The sequence below is a fragment of the Anser cygnoides genome, chromosome 24 (genome assembly GCF_040182565.1).
Source record: "Anser cygnoides isolate HZ-2024a breed goose chromosome 24, Taihu_goose_T2T_genome, whole genome shotgun sequence".
Classification (NCBI taxonomy): Eukaryota; Metazoa; Chordata; class Aves; order Anseriformes; family Anatidae; genus Anser; species Anser cygnoides.
Genome location: NC_089896.1, coordinates 5,277,781 through 5,297,447, shown reverse-complemented (window position 1 = coordinate 5,297,447; position 19,667 = coordinate 5,277,781). Strand labels below are relative to the sequence as shown.

At 62.5% G+C, this 19,667-nt stretch overlaps 1 protein-coding gene across 1 annotated transcript in view; it reads right to left on the bottom strand.

The window, feature by feature from the left end:
• The window catches only part of COL8A2 (collagen type VIII alpha 2 chain), a 33,453-nt gene extending 14,768 nt beyond the window's left edge, over positions 1-18,685 (bottom strand). Inside the window, exon 1 of the mRNA XM_048052697.2 lies at positions 18,528-18,685. The gene's annotated coding sequence lies outside the window, so the exon portion shown is untranslated. The remainder of the gene's footprint in view (positions 1-18,527) is intronic.
• Positions 18,686-19,667: the final 982 nt, after the last annotated feature.

Here is a 19,667-nt window from a genome sequence, read left to right as displayed (position 1 = left end):
CAGGGGGAGGCTGGGGCCAGGCACACGGGCAGCCGGCACCCGTGGAGCTCGGAACGCCCGCGGCCGGGCTGGGGAGCAGGAGGGGAGCGGGGCTGGCACTGGCGCGGCTGCGATGGGGGCGGCTGCTGCGGCGGGAGGAGTTTGAGGGCTGCACAACACGAGGCTGTAGGAAGCCAGACTCCGCTCGCTGCGCCGGCCATAAAACAGCTGGTTTGCACACAGCTGCTAAAAAGATTTCTGCAAACCCCAAGCTGGGTACTTCTCCCTGTCTTGACTCGCCTCCCGACACGCCTGAGCCATGTGCGGTGTGCGGAGAGTGGCGAGCGTGCGGGGAGCACGCCCTGCCCCCGGCGGCGATGTCCTGGGGATGCCAGGCTGATTTTTGGGACACAGCGGGGACGCACGTGGTGCACGCTGCTCCAGCACACGCTGCTCGCTGTGACGCCGCCCGGTGCCCGCGGTTCATCCTGCCTGGAGCCAGGGTGCTGCCGATGGGGTCGGTGCCGCCGCTTGATCCCGCAGCCACCGGGTCAGGGATCAGCTAAGGCGGATTAATGCCCCTCGGCGTGTGCGTGCCGCAGCACAGCGAGGCGTGAGCCCGCCGCAGGTCACAGCTCAGGGCTTAATCCCTCACCTCCAGCTGTCAAAACTCCTCCGCTGAGCGCGGCGGAGCCCCGGGCTGATCGCTGCTGACGCGCACAATGAAGCCATCCCCGGGGAACAGCTCCTCGCACCCCCCGCCTCGGCGGCACCGCAGCACTCGGAGACGTGGGCAGAGAGCCCCACGTCTGCTCTGTCACGGACACGGGTCAGCACGGAAAAGCAGGGCCCCGACCTGCCGAAATTCGGTGTTTCTGCTCCTACAGGGCTCTTCACAAACGGCCTTTGTGCGATCGCCGCGGGCCCGGCACGCACCGGTGGCTGAGGTTTCCCGACCAGCCCAGCCTGGAAGCAGCACCCGCAGCCCCAGGACGGATCCAGGCAGCACGAGCAGGGTGTTTGTCAGTGCTGCGGCCCTTCCGCAGGTCTCACCGCACCAGGAGCCCGCTTCTGGGGGGCATCAGGAGCAGCCCCTCGCCCAGCAGTGCTCAGCCAACCCCTGCGCCCTGACCTGCTGTAATTAAGCAGTAATTAACAGCAGCATGCTCGGGCTGCTCTGCAGCCGGGCATGGAGCCGCACGCTCTGCTGGAGGCTCGGCCCGGCTCAACACACCCCTGGGTGCTGCAGACGGGGTTTCAGCCCTGATGGGGCTGCTCCAGCCCCCGTGGGACCTGACGGGCGCGTTCCCCCGCAGCCAGCCCCGCGGAGGGCTCCTGCTCCCCGAGCTTCCCGCTCCCGTCCTCCCCCTCCGAGCTGCAGCCCCACCGAAATACCAGACTGCGCGCAGCATTAATAGCAGGGTTGCCTGCCAGGTGCATAGTTTGACCAGTCGGATCACACATGCCAAACCACAGGTATTTTATGAGACGTTTCCTGTTATGAAGACATTTTTGTGGGGATTCTTTTTTTCCTTCCCCTCTTCTTCCCCTCTCCTCCTTCTCCTCCTCCTCCTCCTCCTCGCGGGGGGACGGTGCCCTTCCCAAAAAAAACGAAAGGACAGTGCGGAGCGAGCCAAGCACCGGGGCATGTGGTGAGGTCGGTGATGCCGGGGCGTGGTGTCCCTGCCTTGTGCCATGCAGCACCTGCACGGACACCGTGGGATGGTGGCAGCTGCAGGACCCAGCCCTCTGCAAGGCGCTGCAGTGTTTGTGCAGGGTCCACAGGGACCAGCACCGCTGTGTCCTCGCAGGCCCCGCGCAGAAGCAGGGTTTCAAACCCGACGGGTGTTTTGCAAAGAAATCCGCCAAGCCCGGAGGGCCCCGCAGACAGCGATTCCCATGGCAGGGAATTTGCAGGCAAGCGGCCACGAGCCGCAGACGTTGAAACCGGCCTCGTGTCGGGGTCACCGGCTTGGTAACGAGCTGTGGTCCCGGCTGGAGCCTTTGGGTGCGCAGCCTGCGCTGCCCCATCCCACACAGGGACGCCGCACAGGGATCTGCAAAGGTCGGGGAGCTGCTGCCCGGCCCCACGGAGCAGCGTGGGGTCTTCAGGGACATTTCATTATTTGTTGCAGGTCCCTGTCCCTTGTGAGTGTGCTGAGAAGAGCGGCGTTAGGGCAGCACCACACCAAAGGCGCACACAGCCGTGCCCCTGTGCAGGATTAGCCCCGTGCCTCTCCAAATCCCATACACCTGCTGCATCCACTGCACCTGCCCGCGCATCCCCAGGGGGAGGTTTCTGTATCTGGATGTGCCAAGGTCTCAGGCATCGCCCGTGGTGGGAACCCAAAGCTGCCGGGCGTTTTGGGGCCGGCAGCTGGTGGGAAGAGCCGCGGCCGCTCAGCCGGGCCCCGGCCAAAGCCGCAGCCCAGCCACGGCGGCTGAGTGCTGGTTGAAGCGAGCGCACCGCGGGGCAAGGCGGCTTGGCGCTCTTCCCTCCTCCTCCAGAGGGCTTTATTCCTCTGTGTGTTTTATAAATAAAAGCGATCGCATTCGCCCGGTCTCGTCAGGACGAGCTGTGTCGGTTTGTGGGACAGCGAGTGTCCCAGAAGTCACCCCGAGGATGCACTTGAAGGCTTTATGCCTGGGACGTAGGAGCAGGGTGCTCAGGGCAGCCCCACGATGGGGGATGACGGAGAATTATCCACGGTGGGAGCGTGGCCACAGCCAGGCATCTCCTCCCATCCTTCCGAGCTGCACCCACGGCAAGCAAAGCGTCGTCAGCCACCTCCTCGGCACCCGGCGACCCATCACCGGGGCAAAATTTGGGGTTGGGGGTGGAGGGGGCCGGGGCTGCCCGGCTCCTGCCAAGAGCCGGGGGCATTGGGGCTGCTCCAGGGGCAGCAGCTGGGGGCAGAGCCGAGATGGGGGGAGAAGGCAGGCTGGGTGCACAGCCCCTCGTTCCTCGCTGCGTTAGGATCTAAGCAGCAAACGGCTGCTCCGCAGGACGACCCTTGTGACCGGGTCCAGGAGCTTCTCCTTGCCCGGATCCAAACGCTGTTGGGACAACAACCTCCCTTCATCACCCCTGAGTTCACAAAAACCTCCTCGGCGGCTCCAGTTTGCGGCACGGAGCCGTCAGCCACAGCACCCGTAGCCCAGGATGGATGCGCGCCGCCCATCGCCAGCCTCGTGCCATGGCAGGGATGGAGCCGGGGCACCGGGAGCCGAGGCTGCTCCTCCTCGTGCCCCGCGGCTCCGGTGCCACTGGTGGGCTCCTCGTGGTCCCGACGCGGTCCCGGCATCCCCACTCCATTCTTTTTCCAGGCTCAGCACCACCGCGCTCCTCGTCCGTGTTCTGGTGCTCTCCTGGCCTCCCAGATACGACAGCAAATTTGTGAGCTGCTGTGAAAACTTCTTTCGGGTGTGAAATGCCAAAGTACATAATCCTAGCCTCCCGGCTCTCTGACAGCGAGGCTGGCTGCCTGGGATGGGAAACTGTGTTTCAGTGTTTATCCTAACAGTCGTTTTATTTTAATGTCACGGGTTTGAAATCCCGTCTCCCTGCTTTTGCTGGGCCCTTTGATCCCCGTTTCCTCTCCTTTTCCACCCAACCGGGCGATTTCCCCTCCTGCATTCGCGCCGGGCTGCTACAGGTGGTGGGGACCCGATGGCACCCAAAAAACCTGGGGCAGTGCCACCAGTGTCGGGGCCACCGACCCCACCTGGGGCCTGGGGGTGCAGCGGGGTCGCCCCATGCCCGGGGAGCTGCGGTGCCCCCCCGTGGGGTCCCTCTGCCACCATCCCAAGTGCCCGAGCCCCCGGTCCCACTGCTGCTGTGCCGCTTCTGGGGTGAGCACGGGGAAAATCTTGTTTGTGCTCCTCTAATATCTGCCTTCTGTTTTGCATTTGCCGTTTCTTCAAAGATACGGTGCGGCCTCTGCCAAGATTCCTGAGGAGATATCCTCAGCAATGCAGACCACGCTCCCCACCAAATTCAAAGAAAACAAATGTCAGGCCAAGGATTGATATGAAATAGTTTAAAAATGAGAAAAAGCTGCCTCAGAGCTAGGTTTACATTAAAATAAATTTCAGGACTGGGAGCCTCGGCGGCGTTTCTGCTCGGCAGCGGGGCGGAGGGCGGGGGGCGGCGGGGAGGGATTGGGTTACCTGCCAGGGAGGTGCCGCGGCCCTGCCCAGCCCCTCCACAGCCGCCAAACCTGGGCACCCCGGGGTCCCGGTCCCACAGCCCACAGTCCCCTTTCACCTCTTGGGGCACCGCACCCATCCTTTCCCCGCCGCACCCATCATCTCCCCGCACGCAGCACCCAGCAAATTCCCCTGGTGGGGTGCTCGGTAGCCCCCGGTGTGATCGCCCACCCCGTGCCCGGGGTCTCCCCGCTGCGGGGTCTCGGGTGCGGTGGCAGCGGGGTTGGGGACATGGTGTGGGTGGCGGGGATGGTGCTGGGGGGGACAGGAGGTGGGGGGGGGGACGGGAGGTACTGGGGGGGGACGGGAGGTGGTGGGGGGGACAGGAGGTGCTGGGGGGACGGGAGGTGTTGTGGGGACAGGAGGTACTGGGGGGGACGGGCGGCGCGGAGGCTGCACCCCTCCGCACCGTGGGGCCCCTCGCCTGGTCCTGCCCTCGCTTTGCCCTATAAGGATGACTGACAAGCCCAGCCTTCGCTCGGGGATTTCACGGGTTTAAAACATGTGACTTTTCTGCGTTCTGTCAATTAACTCATTAAAAAAAAAAAAAAAAAAGAGCGTGTGGCTCCCTCTGCCCGGACCCAAACACCCCCATCTTCCCCTGCCAACGCAGCTCAAGCCCTTGGCACCCCGCGCCCCCTGGGGCACCCCCTGCCCACCATCCCCATCCCCTGCTGCACTCGGGTGCCCGAAGCCCCGCTGCTGAGCCCCGTGCTTTGCTCCGTGCCCCTACACGGGGCTCAGCACCAAAACGCCCGCCCCGGTTTCCCCTCTTGCCCCCTGCACGTCCCGGCGGCGCGGGGAAGTCTGCGCCGGCCGCACTTCAAACGCGCTCACGCCCCGGCGAGGGGATCGGGTGCGCGACGCTCAGACATTAGCTTAGTTTATGTTATTTAATTTAATTTAATTTATGTGAGCCGATGTGAGATCCCAGAAAGCCCGAGGTGTTCAGTGGAAACTCTGACAAGCCGCTACCATAAACCACGCTCCCGTCGCCCGGCCAGCGCTGGCTCCGGCGCTCCCGGCTTGTATTTCAGATTTTCCCCATAATGACCGTTTTCGGCGGGGAATGGAGGCGATCTGGATCGTTTACACCCTGGAGCAGCTCAGGACCTCTTAGCAGAGCTGGATGCAGCGCCCCACGAGCCTGCAGCACCGGAGGAAGCAGCCCCCGGGTTCCCGAGGGGCTCAGCTCCGTGCCCAGGGGGACGCGGCCCCGCAGCACGTGCGCGGCCGTAGGGACGGAAGCGGGCTGTGTTAAAACCAGGCCGATCCTTCCCAGAACCCCGTTTGGAAAAAATTCCTCCAGCGCTGTCACAAGATGTTTCAACACCACTGAATCAGCTGTTTTGATTTTTCAATTTGAATTTTTTTTTCCCTTTTTTTTTTTTTAGTAGTTCCCACATTTCTTTTGTCTCGGAGCTGAAAGCCTCGCAGGGAATTCCAGCCACTCTGCTTCTCTGGAGATGGCTCCAAACCTCCCGGCCCCCTCTGAACCCCGTGGCAGAGGCAGCCGAGCCCCGTGCCCGCTGTCCTCACCCTGCTCCCAGGGTGTGCAGAGGGGGATGAGGGGCCCCGGGTCGCCCAGGACCCCGAGGAGCAGGGGATATCTTGACACCCCCCAGCCCCGACCCATCGCAGCTTTGCAGCTCCACCCCTGGGACAAGGCTTGTCTGTCTGTCTGTCTGTCTGCCCCATCTATATTTGCTATAAACAAAGAGCTTCAAACCCCGAGTAACGCTAATCTGCAGCTAGCCGAAGCCACAATCTCATTACCGGGCTCCTAATTTCCAGTGCAATCCAATATCTGGTCTAATCTGCTTTAAAGGCTTCCAGATCCCGAAGCCTCCCTCTGCCTGCGCCTGGCCGGACCGGAGGGGGGAGCAGAGCCCACCCCGGCCCTTCCCCTGATATTTCTCCTTCCCCCAGACGTTGCCACCAGCCGAGCTGTCCCAAATACACGGCGGGTCCCAAACACACCGGGGTGGCCGCACCGATGATGATGGGAACGACCATCCTGGGGGAAAACAGACACTTCTGGACCCCACTCGGGGAAGGTGGCCCGTAGGAGCAGTGGACGCAGCGTCACAAGTGGGTTTGGGAGAACTGCTGTGAGGCTGGCGACCTGGGCGAGTTTAAAGCTTTGGTAGCAGCAGAGCCAGCCCCGTGTCCCGGCAAGGCGGGGAGCGCTTGACTTGGGCGGGCTTTATTATCGCTGACCCTTTGCCAAGCCAAATGACGGACCCGGAGCTCAAGCACCAGCAGCGAAGAAGACGCAGAATGTTTTCTTGGTGGGACTTATTTATTTCTGTAAGCGACGCCAGCCCTCAGACAGATGAGCAACCAGGGCTGGCTCCGCTTCCCAGTGCCCTTTTGCTCCCCGGCTCCTCCCGATGCGCACCCAGCACCCGCAGCGACCCCATTGTGAGCCCCCCTTGTGCCCCCGGCAGGAGGAGAAGCCAAAACCCGCCGGGCATCGCGGCCCCCGCAGGCACCCCGCTCTTCACCTCTTTCCCACGTGTCCGCGTCCCGCTTTTGACGAAAGCAAACAAAACCCCGCTGAAGCGATCTTTTTTTAAGGGCAGATTTTGCATGAAAAAGCACAAGGGCTCGCGGCAGCGGCGCTGGGCCCTGCCCCGTGGCACGGGGGCCTGGGACAGCTCTGCCCCTTGGCCCCCGTCCTGGCAGCACCACGGGGAGAAATCGGGGAGCGCCTCGCCGGGGCCACGGCGGGAGGGGGGGCCGTGCCGGCCAGCCGCGCCGGGTGCAGAGCCGGGGCCGAGGGACGCATTTATTACAAAACCTTTTGTTTGGGCTTCAAGCTGGAAAAACATTCGGCTCCTATTTTCCATGCACGGCTCCCCTCCGGGCTGTGTCATGCGGGAGCCTCCCTCTGCCCACGCTCAGCACCCGCTTCCCAAGCCCCGCGGCGGCTCCGAGCCAGCGCCGGTGCCCGGGCGGCATCCAGCCGGAGCGGGCAGCGCGGCCGGGGAGCCTGCTCCGGCCTCCGCGCTGGGGCAGCTGCTGGTTCCCATTACAAACCAGTTTGGCAGCACGATGGAGTCGCACCGCGGGGGTTGAGGCCGGGGGCTCTAGCCTCGCTGTCCCTGCGCTGCCTCTGCTCCTGCCCTGCACAGGGGGAGTGGAGCTGAGGCCATGCGAGGATGCTCTCCGCGGCACAGCCGTTGGCACAGCGCACCGGGACACCATTCACACCATCCCCACGGTGCTCAGCAGGTCCAGGGATGCCAAGGGGCCATGGAGGTGGCTGGGCACCGTGCCTGCCCGGGGGCTGACCTTGGACCAGGCGCTTTGCAAGGCTCGGAAATCACACGGGAGCCCAGAGCAGGGCACATCCGTCACCAGACGCTCTGTTCCGAGGGCGGACAGCGCATGAATCTCGGTCTCTGTTACTCAATTGTGCTGTGCAAAAGCCCAAGCACGCAGGGGTTCCCGCAAGCTCCCAGGAAAGCCACCATGCACGGATCCTGAGCACTGCCAGGAATCCCAAAATAACCCTGCAATGCAAAAAAGCGTGCCAGGCAGGAGCACGGGCACGCATGCGGCTCATCCCCACGCATGCACAACTGCACCCTGTGGGGCCATTTGCGCCCCGTGCACCCCTCAGGAGAAGCCCCGGGCATTTTCCTGTTTCTGTCTTCGAGGAAATGGGAAATGTTTGAGCCCCCGGCTCGAGCGTGCCGCGCTCTGGAGAGCTCTGGGTTTCTGCTGTGGCTGCTGCGCTGCTGTGCTTCGCTTAGGATTTATGGGCCTTCATATGTGGCAACGAGACATGGGGAAAAAATTAAATCAACTTATTCATCCTATTTTTCTAGAGGACAATTATAAAAAAAAAAAAAAAAAAGAGGAAAAAAAAGAACAGAAACCCTTCAATTTTTAACCCAAAAGCTATTGTGCAGGGAGCAGTGCAGGGAAAGGCTCCTGCAGCTGCACTGGGGGCCGGGTGATGCCCACGGCTTTCTGAGCTCAGCACCCTCGTGCCCCAGATCTCTGCACCCAGAGGCTGGTGGGGCTGGGCAGCACCAGCTTTGCTGCTGACGGAGAAATAACTGGAATTAGCACAGCTTGCCTGAAACGGCAGGGAAGCCTGGGGGGATGCGGGGCTGCTGCGGTGCTGAACGGGCTCGGCTGTGCCTTGGCACCCCGTGAGCCTCCTGGTTTCCCAACAGGAGCTCCCCGCTGCACAAGGCCAGCCTCCCGTGCCCTCGGATGACCCCTTCCAGGCCAGAGCTGCGGGGAAAATCTGAGGCAGGGGAAGTGCCTGCAGGCGGTGAGCCCCCGGGTGGCACCCGGTGCCTGCTCCCAGAGCATCGTCCTCGCTGGGGACAGGGACAGCCAGCCCCAGCGCCAGCCGGGGACATCCCAGTGGCAGGCTGGTGATGCAGGGGATGCCTCCAAGCCAGCCGAGGCAGCTCTTCCCCGTGCTTCCCAGCATCACGGAGGGAAGCGCGGAGCTGGTGCAAGGCGGGCGCAGGAGGGACGAAGGCAGCAGCCGGGGCCAGCCCTGCCTCCACACCCAGACCCGGGGCTGCTTCTGCGAACAGCCCAGCCACGCGACCCTTGGCGGGGCCGCGAGGCTATTTCGGGAACTTTCAGCACCACCCAGAGAGGTGTCCGATGCTTTTATTTATAAACCCGCTGGCTCCTGCCCAGCTACAAGCAGCTCTCTTGCAGGAAAAAGCCCAGCGGAGCCAAGACAAACAGAGCCAGCAGCATCCCTGCGCGGCAGGAGGCGATGCCGGCCGGGCCAAGGCTGCTCCAGACGAAATGCCCGGCCCTGGGGGCCCGAGAAAGCAGCTCAGAGGTGCCCGTGCCCAGCTCGGGGTGCTGCAGGACCAGTCCCCATCCGCAGCCCAGACAGCGGTGCCGTGGCTCCAGCGCTCCCCGCGCACGTCACCGATGGAGATGCGCGCAGTCAAGACACCAAACCCTGCAGGTCCTGCCGAGAGGCTGAGCTCAGGGGGCTGGAGGTGAGGGCCCAGCCTTATCCAGGGGGGCAGAGGGGCTGCTCAGGCACCCCAGGACCAGCTCCAGACCCTGGCAGCGTGGCCACAATCGGGTTATTGTCAGCGTGCCGCCCGGGACATGAGTGTGCCAGGGAATTAAGCAAACCCCGCATTTTCTGCTGGGCACACTCGCTTTCCCAACATTGGCTAATCCCCTAAGCTGCCCGTCAGCACGGCCCCGTTTGCAAGACGGGGACGCCGGCTCCTGCCTTCTCCCCCGGGTGCAGTGGCAGCGGTGCTCAAGGGCACCAGCACCCGCAGCGGGCCCCAGGTGGGCGCAGACAAAGGCGCAGCGAGCGCAGGCGGCGCTGGGGACTCGGCTCACGGGGTCCTTTTGCCGGGTGGTTCTTGGAATAACAAAGTGCATCATCCAAAATAGCGAAACCACAAAAGGGGATCGGCTTGCAGCCCGGCGCACAAAAGCCCGTTCCTTGTCTGGAGGCCCCCAGTGCCCCCCAGTCTCCTGGAGAAAACTCGATTTAAGCAACAGAAGCGGCCCAGCCCCGCACGCTGATGCTGTCCCAGCAAAACGGGGAGCGAGCAGGGCTCAGCACCCTCCTCGGGCTGGCAAAACCCATGGCCCACCTCAAGGAGTGCCTGTGCATCCCCAGCCAGCTGGGGGGGACAATAGAGTGACTGGGGGGGGACACGAGGCCGTCCTGATGTGGCCCTGCTGGTACCTGCCGGGAAGGGAAGGGAAGGGAAGGGAAGGGAAGGGAAGGGAAGGGAAGGGAAGGGAAGGGAAGGGAAGGGAAGGGAAGGGAAGGGAAGGGGGAAGGGAAGGGAAGGGAAGGGAAGGGAAGGGAAGGGAAGGGAAGGGAAGGGAAGGGAAGGGAAGGGGGAAGGGAAGGGAAGGGAAGGGAAGGGAAGGGGGAAGGGAAGGGAAGGGAAGGGAAGGGAAGGGAAGGGAAGGGAAGGGAAGGGAAGGGAAGGGGGGGAAGGGAAGGGAAGGGAAGGGAAGGGAAGGGAAGGGAAGGGAAGGGAAGGGAAGGGAAGGGAAGGGAAGGGAAGGGAAGGGAAGGGAAGGGAAGGGAAGGGAAGGGAAGGGAAGGGGGGAAGGGAAGGGAAGGGAAGGGAAGGGAAGGGAAGGGAAGGGGTGTGGATGGGATGGAGCCCATTGGGCTCAGAGGGATGCAGCTGTCCTGGCAGCAGGATGCAGGCATGCGGCCATCCGGCTGGGTCAGATTGCCCACTCGCTGCTGCCAGCTCACCCTGCTGTATTGCAAGCCCCCCCAGATCTCACATTTACCCCACATTAGCATTAAATACTTAGAAGGAAAGGGCAGCCCCAGCTCCGGCAGGGCTCAGACAGGAGCAGGGAAGAGCAAGCCACAAACACCCCTCCATCATAGTGAAATATGAGGCCTGACACCTGCTAAACCCTCTAATCCTCTTCTTATCCACCACAATCAGCTCTTTAAGGCAGGTTTGGCGCACGTCAGCCAGGTGAGAGGGGAAGATGTGTGAGCCAGCGAGCTCCCAGGCGCGCTCCCAGCCCGGCTCCAGGCTCCTGCGGGGGATGCTGGCGGAGCGGGGCAGCACCCAGGGTAACGGGGTCTGGGCTCTGCTTCCCTCCGGGACCTGACCCCAGGGAGCAAAACCCCGTCAGTGCTGGGCCCAGAGGGGTCTCACCGGTGCTGAGCTGCCCCTGTGCGTCCAGCGATGAGATGGATGCGGATTTATTCCTCCCGCAGCGCTTCCCTTGCTGCTGGCTCTCCAGCACCGAGAGCCCTTCATTTCACTACTCCAGCCCCAAAACCCACTTCAAGTCCTTGCAACCGGCCACCTGAGCAAGTCCACTTCATTTTCACCCCCAGGCTCAGGCCCCAGCAGCCAGAGGACTCAGCAGGCCGTTTACCAGGACCTTTCCCAGCCAGGCAGGATGCCGCAGCCCAGCAGCAAGCAGGCAGCCGCTGTCCTCGCGCCTGGCGCTCACCCACGGGGCGGCCTCGCTGGCATTTCCCTGACCTTTGGGGACAAGCAGCCCGCTCCTCCCACGGCCCTGCAAATGTCAGACGGGAGGAGACGGCCGCCAGCTTCCCCCCAGACCCCGGGAAGGGACGGATGGTCACAGAGGGCAAAGCCGCCCCCGCGGAGGGGATGCGACTGCCGGGCAAAATGACAAAATCTGGATGTGTCAGGGGGGAAAAAATGAAAAAAATCTGTGGTTTTTGAGAGCTGGCAGCCGTGCCCTTTTCCTGCTCAGCACCACCCGCTTGCGTGGGCACGGCTGGCTGCGGGATGGTCCAGCATCACCCCTGCTCCTGGGGGATGCTCGGGCACGGGGGGGGCAGGGGCTCGCAGCGCTGTCGGTACCCGGGGAAGCCCCCGCCCCGTCGGTGCACCGTGGGGAATTCGTGTCTGCCCGGCAGCGCTCGGTGCATTCCTGCCGTAAGCACCGCGGATTTGCTGTGCTTTATGAAAAACGAAAAGAATGTTTCAAATGAAATTAATTCTTAGGAGCCCAACATTTCATAAAAGCGCTGCCTGGGCACGGTTTGGCACGGGCCCGCGCTTATACGCTGCACTGGCCTTCCCCCGGGGGAGGAAAATACCCGGCTCGGTATAAAATAATTACAAACTCATTGTATAGCTCCGCTTATAAGTGCTTGGAGGGGCTCTGGGGTCTCATCTGAGCTCATAGTTTACATTCAGCACTAACATCACACATGGTCTTGGAGAAACAACGCCGAGGAGGCTTAACGGCAACGGGCACAGGAGGAAGCACTGAGCAGCGCTGAGCGCACCCGGGGCAGCGGTGCTGGCTGGCACGGCGTTTGGCACGGCCTGGGGCTGGTTGTGGTGCAGACATCTCTGCGGAGGCGGCAGGAAGGAAGGAGCAGGGTGCGGGACCCCGGCGAGGCGCTCCCGGTGCTCAGCGCCGCCCCGCCTTGGCGGGGGAAATGGTAACGAAAAAAGCAAAAAAAGCCCCCCCCAGCTTCCTTTGGATGCAGACAGGGGATGTTATGCGAAGACGCCTGGTTCTCCCTTTCATCTTTACAACATAAATAATCAAAACCACGAGGCCCCCAAGACCCGAAACCGCTCTGCACCACCTCTGCCAGGGGATGCTCGGTGCGGCACGGCCCCTGCACATCGCCGCCCTGACCCTGCCACTTGGGTGATGCAGAGCACTATTTCCCTCCGTCCACGAAGCCAGAACTCCCCCAGCATGACACCCAGAGCTCTGCGGGCACGTGGCCATCGCGGGGCTCCAGGACCCCGGTGCCCTCCCTGTGCCCGAGGTGCCCGTGCCCGCTCCGAGCAGCGCCGTGGTCGGCTCCTGCACCCGGGCTGGCGCACAGGACAGTGAGGTTTCGGGGTGAGGTTATCAGTGAGACCCCGCTGGGGCCCAAAGGGTCTGGAATTAACGGCAAAAGGAAGACAAAGGTATCGCTGCTGTAATCCTAACCCAAATCTGCGGGGATCTGACCCATGGCTTTCGAGTGCCAGAGTGGCACTATCAGGAAATACGAAGAAACAGCAATAAAAGTAGGCTTGTTTCCCTGCGCCGGCTGGCTGGCTTACAGAGCACTGCAACAGCTGAATAATACCTTTCTGAAGTCATTGACAATGCATGTTTGAGGCTGAAAATATGCTTATCTGGCAAAAGCCCACATACTTAACCTCGGCGGGTACTGGCGGCTCAGCCTGTGGCTGTGGGAGCAGGGCACGGAGGAGCCCAGCAGATCTTGCACGGCCTCCCCGGGGCACAAAAATGGGACGGGAGAGCTTGCTGGGAGCTGCTGACACCGAGCCACTTCAACGTTAGCAGGATGCGAGGGTGATAAGTGGCCGATGTTGAAATTAAAGCTACGAGGAATGCAAAGGAAGCTCTGCAGCTCCCTGCTGTGCCAAGCCTCCCCTCGCCTTATCAGCACTCCCCTGAAAATGACGGCTGTGTGGTCCTGACATTAAATCTTCTCCCCACGGCGAGGTGCAGCTCCCCCACGACACCCGAACGCTGCCAACCTGGTGCTCCCCCTGCACCCGTGCTCTCACCCCGAGGAGCTGAGCCTGGAGCAGAGCCAACGTCTCGAAAGCAAAAAAAAAAAAAAAAAAAAGTGCAGCCAAGGCTTCCAAGCGCCGTGGTGAAACCACACGATTTTGATGGGAAGCCATAAATCAGTCCCAGGCTCTCTCAGCCTCCGGTAACTTCTTAAAACAAACCCGGGCTGAATTGTAGGACTTGTAAGGAAATGGGAAAGCAGGTGAAGCGGCCGCAGGCTTCGGGCACCGCGGCAAGCCTTGTGCACAGAGCTGCCCCTGCCGCCCCCGCTGCCCCGACGCTGGCTGTCCTTACAGACAGGGCAGCCTCCACCTCCTGCAGCTCGTGCCCCCTTGGCCAGCAGCACCCCGAGCAGCACGGAGACCCGTGGGTGCACAAAGGACGCACGCAGCAGCAGGAGCAGAAAAGAAATCCCCCCTCTAAACCCAAAGAGCCAAAGACACCTGCCCTGCCCGCAGCTTGGGCACCGGGACGTGGCAGAGAATGGGATGAATTCCCCCACGGCTGCGGAGAGCCGGGCGCTGCAAGCACAAGGTGGTCTGGCTGCAGGGGCTTAGGTTTCAGAGCAAAACAAAGAGGAGGCTCTGATTTGGCTAATGTGCCCCAGAAGAAAGGCTGTATCCTTGTTTGCTCCCACTGCTGCATTGTCTGCGGATAAAGATGGGGACAGATCTCATCTCGATACCAGCAGTATCATCTCATTCATCTGGACGGGGCTCTTTACAAGACCCCTTCTTTACAATTTAGATCCCTGGGAACTTGGAAGGCAGCAGTGAAACAAAACCCTCTGCAAGAACAATAACGAGGCTCTCAGCAATGGCCAGGGAGATCTGCATGGGAGGAAAAGAGAGCGGCGACATCCCAGCGATCGGGGCTTTCTGGGCTGCTTGGGCTTGGGGATGGTTTGCAGAACTCTGCTGGTTTTGGGGGGGATTCCTGGGGCCACATCCTGCCCAGGGAAGACAGTGCTTGCTGGGGGCTGAGAGTGCTGAACCTCAATGCTCAGGACTCGGGTCTTTGGTGCAAAATATCCAAGCTGGGAAAGCCCCGGCCTCCGCCTCTCTGTCTGCCCCTCGCTGCCCGCACAGAGCCGCAGGTGGACATGGAGATGATTTTCCTCCTCCCCAGTCATTTCTTGCCAAGCCCTGTCCTGCGCAGAGGCGCCCCAGAGAGTCTCTAAGGACAAACATCTCCAGATGGGACAGAGGGACAGGCTCAGCCCCAGGGAAGGCCACGGAGACGAGAGCTGCTGCAGAGCAGCCGGGGATCTTGGCTGCGGCTCCTGCCTGTGATCCGCAGCTCTGCCGCCTGAACTCGGATGACACCGGGGCCACAGGAGGCCAGAGCTGCACTCTGCAGCTGGGTTGAGGGTACAGGAGAGAACCTCACGCAGCTGCTTTTGGGCTCCTTTTTTCCCTTGTCCCTCTTCTAACAACCCCCAGCTCCTGCCTGCGGTGCTCGGGAGCAGGTCCCCAGGGAGGGAGCAGGATCTGGCCACGGCAGGGTGCCGGGGGGGTGGGTCTGGAGGGATCACAGAGGGTTTGGGGCAGGACGTGGGCATGGTGAAGGGTCGGGATCCTGCAGCATCTCCCGAGGAGCCACAGGACACACACAGGTGAGCTGGGGCTGTGCAGCACAGCACCCGACCTGGCCACCCGACCTGGCCTCTGCTGCCGGCCGCGGCCCCAAGCAGACATTCGGGTGGCATGCTGAAATCTGGCCGGGCAAGAAGGCCCCCCCTTGGCAGTGGGGTTTCATCTCACCACGTTGTAGCTCATAGATGATGCTCAGGGTTGCGCAGAGACCAGACAGTCCCGGGGAGGAGGCCAGACACACCGGGATGGGACTCAAGAACAACAATGGTGATGAGGGGAAAAGGGAAAGCAGCTCGTGGTGTCCGGCAGCGCCTGAGCCGTCCCGTGGGGCCAGTGGCACGGGGCTGAGCCCAGCAGGAGGGAGGAGAGTGTGGGGCGACGGCCCTGGCATCGCCTGCAGCCCCAGGGGGCTCCGGTCCCACGGGATTTCTGCAGGATGCAGCTGGGGGGCTGCCAGCAGCACCCAGTCCTCTCCCCAAAACACCCAGGGGAGAGCAACCGCAGAGGGGCAGGGAGGCTGGCCCTGCAGCCGGGCAGTTAATTGGCCTCTGTAATTAGCTGGCGAGCGAGCACACGGGGCACCGGGCAGGCTGCGGGGAGCCCCAGGGTCTGCACCTCTCCAAAGGGAATTGCTCGGGTGGAGCACCTGGGGGAAACCGAGTGAAATTCGGCGTCTCTTCATCCCTCCCCCTGCCGAGCTCCTTGGTTTTGTTGTCACAGACGTTTTCTGTAGCGCAAGGGAATGGAAACTCTGCCGCTTCCCGAGCTGCGGACAAGTTGAAATATGAGAGAATGACAGAGGGGGTGTGTGAGAAAGGGGAAGGGAAGGGCCCTGCACGCCCCTTCCACCGGGGTTAATGCGTTTCGCAGGTGGCCCTGCCCAACGTGCTGTCACTGCCACGCTGCCCTCGCCGCACGGCTCGTGGGGAGCCCGGCTGCAGCACGGGCACCAGGGGGACGTGGGGGCCCAGCCAAGGTGGTTTTATCACCCCAAGACCCCGAGAAGAGTCGGAGCATTAAAAGCAGGCATCGTTATCTCACCCTTCGCAGGAATCTCTGCGCCCCCCACGAGCAGCCGAGCGCACGGATGCACCACGCGGCGCCCGCGTCCCGTGATGGATCAGCTCTGAAAACAACACCCTGCTAATCTTCCTCCCCGGCAGCCATAAAACTGTCTTCCCGGTTCCTTCAGAGAGGATTTACAGCAGCTCGAAGCAGCCCAGAAGCGCTGCATGGAGCGGCTGCTGGAGGCAAGAGCACCCCGCAGGCACCGGCCCCGCACCTGGGGCGCATCCTGGCAGCGGGGCCGTGCCCGAGCGGCTTTTTCCCCTTATCACCTCCCAAACCGACGCTCCCCAGCATGGACTTGGCAGCTCCTCTGGAGCATGCCAACGCCCCCAGGGACATGCCTGACCCCAAGACACTTTTGCCATCGGTACCAGCCCAGCTGCCCCCCCCAAAGGGCCCAGGAGGGGAAGGGATTTCTCAACACCGAGCCGAGCGCAGCGGGCGCGGAGCAGCCCCGGGGTGGGCAGCGTGCTCACGCCAGGCTGCTGAATTGTTGCTGCGGTTCCTGCGAGGCAGGGGGGCTCACCCTTCGCTGGCCAACGCTGGGCTCGTGCCCCACGGAAGCACCCGCTGCCTTGCAGCAGCTGGACCCCCCCATGGGGCTGGGGGGCTGCATGCGCCCCCCAACACAGCCCCACGGCCCCCCTGGGTGCCGAGACGCTTACGGCACCGGGACGTCGGGGTGAGACGGCCGCTGTAGCGCTCCCCCCGCCCCAGTATCCAAATGGGAAACCGAAAACCCGACACAACGCGAGCTGTGCTGAGCCCCTGCCAAGAGCCCCGGACAGAAATATCCTTGATTTCACCAAGGTGTGAATAACTTTTGACACTTCTAGGGCTTATTGCCGTAAAAATCCCCCAGCAGTCCCCATTCACACTCCGCGCGACTGTGTTTCATATGAATGGAACATATGAATCAGGGCGAAGGGTTTAAACGCTTCCCCGTACAAAGCGAAGCTCACTCCCCTGCCTCCGCCGCCGCAGCCGGGCTCTGCGCAGCCTGAAACAAAGGGCACGGCAGGAAACGAGCACAACGCTGGGTCACCAAAGTGCTGCTCGGCGGTGGCATCCCACGGGGATTCCTTCAGCTCGAGCCAGCGGGACAGAGCTGGGCGCCTCCGAGCACCTCTTACAGTCCTAACCCCGCACCCTGGCACCGTGCGCTTCCCAAGCTCCTGACAGCTCTCGGGTTCAGACCTCGGGGTGCCCTTCAAGCCGCAGCTCAGCACCCCAGCGCGCAGTCTGGAGGGAGCTGAGGAAGAAAACTTCTTGATTTTCATTCCTCTGCCCCAGCGCGTTAGGAAATCCACGCCCTGCTGTGCGGCAGCCCCGCGCGGCCGAGCTCTGGCGGGGCTGCGGGGTGCGGGAAGGCGGGCAGGCTGCCCGCTGGAAACGGGGCGATCCTTCCTGTAAGGATCTCTCTCGGGTTTTTGGAGCACTTTTGTTTTCGCTGCTTCTCTTGCCCCCAGGCAATAGGGCGAGGAGGAAAAATGTAATTCGAAGCCCGGCCGCAGCCTGGCTGGGTTTCTAGCTGCGCGATTTCCCCTGGCATCGCCGCCTTCGCTCCGTGCGCGCGTCGGCTCCCCCAGCCCCGGCGGCACACGGGAGCTGAGCAGGGGCCGGCGGGGGTCTCACGGGTGCTCGTGTCCCCCCCCTGTAATATTCAGCCCCTCTGAGAGATGGGGCAGAGGCAGAAAACCACAGTGAGCGTCAGGGGTGGGGTGCTGCCCCGCACAGGGGGGGCCCACAGCCCCCAACCCGCTGCCAGGTCCCTGTCCTAAATTCGCCGGATCCGGCCCCCGAAAGGAGCAGCTTTGTTTCCCAGTGTCCCTCGCAGACAGATCAAAACTGCATTTTTACAGAAGCAATAAAAATCCCAGGAATTCACCGGCCTTATGATTTATTAAACATGTTCCTTATAGCAAAGCTGCCCATAGATGAGAAAATAGCTCCGGCGGGTTATTGCCTCGCCTGGGGCTAACGCACGGGGGGGGGACCTGCCGTGCCTCACCGGGACTGCTCGGAGCCGGGGAGCTCGGTAGGATCGGGAGCCAATTAACAGCAACGCTCTTAAAAAAGAAAAAAAAAATCAAATAAAATAAGCACCTTGTGCTTGCCAAGGTGTTTGGGAACGAGCTGCCGCGACCTGCCCCGGTGCTGCCGGTACCCGGGAGCCCTTGGGTGCTGAGGTCTGCCGGGGATGGGCACCCATGGGGCAAGGGCATCGCGGCACCGAGGTGCAGCCGGCGGCAACCCCAAAGGTCGCAGAGCTTTCCCCCAAACACTTTTTGTTCCCAGCAGGGCGTTTTGCAGCAGGGGATAGAAAGGTCCGAAAGTTGGGGCCGGGCAGCGGCGGGGTCCGGTTGGGTCCCCCCGCGGTCGATGGCGCGCGGCGGGTCCTCGGGGCGCAGGAGGCAGGCGAATAAAGTGGGCCAGGGGAAAGAAGGGATGACAAAAGGGAAAAATTAAGAACTAAAAGCATGCAGGCGAGGAGAGGGCTGCAAGGAGGACCGCTCCGCTCCGCGCGGGGAAAAGCCACGGGATTTACAGGGTCCGGTGATGGGGTCCCCCCGAGCCCCCAGCCCCATCTGCCCGCAGCCAGGTGAGCGGGGCGGGCTGGGGGCCGCAGCGCGCCCTTACCTTGGCCGGGGCTCTCCCGAGGCTCGCAGCGGGGGCTGGAGGCGCAGCCGAGCCGAGCCGAGCCGAGCCGCGCTGCCTGCCCCGGGCGGGACGGGGCCGGGACGGGGCCGGGGCCGCTCTGGCGGCGGGCGCGGGGCGGCGCGGGGGGCGCGGAGCGGGGCGGAGCGGGGCGTGCGGGACCGGGGGAGGGGGCGAGGGGGCGGCTCGCAGCCGGCTGGGCCGGGCTGGGTTGGCTGCGGAGCCTTTTCCTTCCCTCTTTTCTCTTTTTTAAAAAAAAAAAAAAATTTTTTCCTTTTTTATATTTTTTTATTTCCTTTCTCTTTCTTTTCTTTTTTTTTTTTTTTTCTTTTTTTTTCTTTTTTTTTCTTTTTTTTTTTTAATTTCTTTTTCTATTTTTATTTTTAATTCGATCCCAGGATTGTTCCTCCCTTCCCCAATCATCTACAGCGACTACATGCAAAATAACGAAGTGCAGCCCCCCCCCCCCCCTCCCAGCCAGCCCCCTGCACGCTGTCCACACCGTGCCGGGGCACTTGGCTCCTCGATGCTCCACCGGCACCACTCGCACCCCAAACCCTTGCTGGGTGCAGTGCCCCGGGGATGCTGGTGCTGGAAATAGAGACCCTGGTGGTGGAAAATGAGCTCCCTCCATCTGCAGATCCCCCAGCACCAGGCTGGGCACTACCTGCCTCCAAGGCTGCCTGGGGATGTTGGGGCTCAGTCCTCTTCCCCTCCTTGGCCTGTCTTGCAGCCAGGGGCTGGAGCAGCCGCCACATTGCCCCAGAACAACCTTTTGTGGGCACGGGGCCAGCGTGAGCTGTAAGCGTTTTCCCTCCTTTGCTGTGGTGCAGGGACATCACCACCCCAAAAATCCCGCAGCACGCAGCCGGGCGCTGCTGCCCCTCAGCTCGGCACGGTTCTGCATCGTGTACCCATCCAACGGGGAGCCCCGGTCCCACCTCCTGCCCTTCCCAGCCACCACGTGCTGCCCCTTCCCGAGGCGGAGGTGTCACAGTGTCCCTGGCACAGGCCACCACTGCAGCTGCTGGGGACCAGGAACCCTCCCGTGTCCTGCCCGTGGGGTGCAGACCCGGGGGCGCAGGCCCCCGGTGTGCCCAAGGAGGCAGATTAGGGTCGCCC